The sequence below is a fragment of the Muntiacus reevesi genome, chromosome 2 (genome assembly GCF_963930625.1).
Source record: "Muntiacus reevesi chromosome 2, mMunRee1.1, whole genome shotgun sequence".
NCBI classification, from domain to species: Eukaryota; Metazoa; Chordata; class Mammalia; order Artiodactyla; family Cervidae; genus Muntiacus; species Muntiacus reevesi.
Window position 1 is genome coordinate 74,536,695 of NC_089250.1, and position 2,502 is coordinate 74,539,196.

The following is a 2,502-nucleotide window of genomic DNA, read 5'->3' on the forward strand; positions in this document are numbered from 1 at the left end:
TGATTCAGTCCACTATATGTGAGGGTGTGTATCCACAGTAGGGTGCTGTGCATGCCACTATTACAAGCATTGTGTCCCCAAGTGTGTGTAAGACGGTGACAAAATGCTCTGCATGTGTGTGTACATGCACATGCATGGTTCCATGGATGTGCATGTAGAGAGGAGTGTACACGTGTGCAGACACATGCATGTGCTATAGACAAGCTTCATACAAGCGTGGATATACGCTCGCAAGTGTGTATCCACAGCGTGCCTGTGGGTGTGTGTTCAGGCAGACACACTCATTTGGAGATAAGGTGTGGATTTGCGCTCAGGCGTGGGGGAGGCATCTCAGGGCGCTGGAGGTGCTCTGAGGGAAGCTGACGGCATCCCTTCCCTCTCCCCTCCTGCCTCCTCCCCACACTCCTCACCCGAGGCTTCTCCTCCTCCTCCCGCTGTGTCCCTGCGGGTCCTCTCAGCTGCGGAGGAGGAAGGCAGCCTCACGGCTGAGTCTGCATTAGACGCTGCTGCTTTGTGTGCCCCAGGCTGCGGGTGGAGCACCAGCAGGGAGTCAGCAGCCCCTGGAGAGGAGGGCGGGCTTCCTAGGGTTGCTCCTATGACACAGGGTGCTTTTGGGGTGCGCATATGAGGCTTGCCCTCATGATCAAGGGGTGTGGTTCCAGAGAGAGGCTTCCACCCACGACCCAGTGTCTCCTGGGAACTTCACAGGGGTCACGGATGGAAAAGTATGAGGACGCCACTCCCCCAGGCACCACTGCACGTGATAACCGAGGCCAAAAACCCTGCTCTGGATGGCTGGAGCATCTTGACCTTGGCTGAGATACGTCCCACCTCTCAGACTCATTCTCCTGCTCTGAGCTAAGGAACCTCACTAACATCCACGATTTTCATGTCCATGTCCACGTCTGATTTCCCTCTGGACCAGGCCTCCCTCACACTGAGCCATTGTGAGGACTGGGCGGGGCTGGCCCCAACCCGCAACCCTGGGGTGGGGGTGGGACCTGGGTGTGGCCAAGCAGCTCCATCCATCCTCTTGGATGCTATGATTGGCTGTGGGATGGACATGTGACCCAGAATGGGCCCGTGAGGGCCTGTGCTGGGGTTTTTGCTGGATCTGTGTCTTGGGGCTGGCTGGGCTGGTGGGACAGAAGCTGGGAGCTGGTGGTGGTCATCTAGGCCACCCCCCATGGAGACAACCAGCTTGAGAGTGAAGCCCAGACATAGAGAGGGACCGAGTCATGATTGGGTTGTTGGAGTCCCTGGATGCAGCTGGGTCAGAAACCCAGGACACCCGACCTTAGTTTTCCCTGAGACAGTAAATTTTCTGTTTTCACTTAAGCCTGCTTAGACTGAGTTCTGCCACTTGCAACCAGAAGAATCCCTAGTCCTGGAGCCCAGAGTTTGCCCTGGGGACGTCTAAGCAGTGGGTCCAGGCAGACCACAGAAGGGGGACTGCTGCAGGAAGACTGTGTGCTTGGCGTCTGAGGCCCAGTCGGGCTGAGGACAGGGCGGTGCTGAATCCCCTCACCCACCCAGGATGGCCCCGGGCTCAGGGGACCACAGGGAGCCGAGTGCCCAGCTCACAGCTCTCTTTCCATGGGCAGCATTGGTCCTCCCAAGTTGGCTGCGCCAGGCCCAGTCGGGTGGCACTGGGCAAAGACAGTCAGAGGCGGCTTCCTGGAGAACAGAATCTGAGTGCGAGGCAGGAGGAGAGGTCCCCAGGATCCGCGCCTGCTTGAAAAATGAACGGCTGCCCCAGCCGACGCTGCACACCGTCCTCCACCCTGAATCCTTTTCTCCAGAGCTCTGTGGTCATGATTACAAGTAACTAATAAATTCATGCATTTCTATTTTGTCTCTGCCCCCAAACATTCCATGAAGGCAGGGGTTTTCCTTCATGGTCCTCACTGCACAGCCCTGGCACAGAGTGGGTGCTTTCTACAAATACGCTAACTGAAGGAACGAAGTCTCCCTTCTGGGCACAGCACCCCGATTGTCCTTTGGAGAACCTCCGTCCTGCTCTCTCCGCTCATGAGCGGTGAGTGAGGGAAGCCCCACACCCACTGCACACGGGCCCATGACCCAGGCTTGGCAGTCCACACAACCAAGACCACTGGCTACACCTGGGCAGGTGGTACCCACACCAGGGGCTGAAATCCCTGCCCCTCAAGCCCGAGTCCTGGCACAAGGCTGCTTCTCCCAAGAGAAAGCAGCACCCTTCCTAACGGACACAGAGGCACCTCAGGGGGCAGCCCTGGCCAGGAGCAAATCTCGTCACCTTGACCCCAGTGTTTGGGTCAGAGATGGGCATGTAACCAGGCTGGTCCAACCAGGTGGATCCTAGAAATCCGCAGGTGTCACTGTTACTAGCAAAGCCTATTAACAATTCTTGGGAAATAAAACAAGAAATAGACATCTGGGTAATAGTCTAACCTTTTTCTTTTCCTTGGTGCTTTGTCTGGTTTTGCTTGCTCACAGGGTGCCTCATACAGATGCCTCACA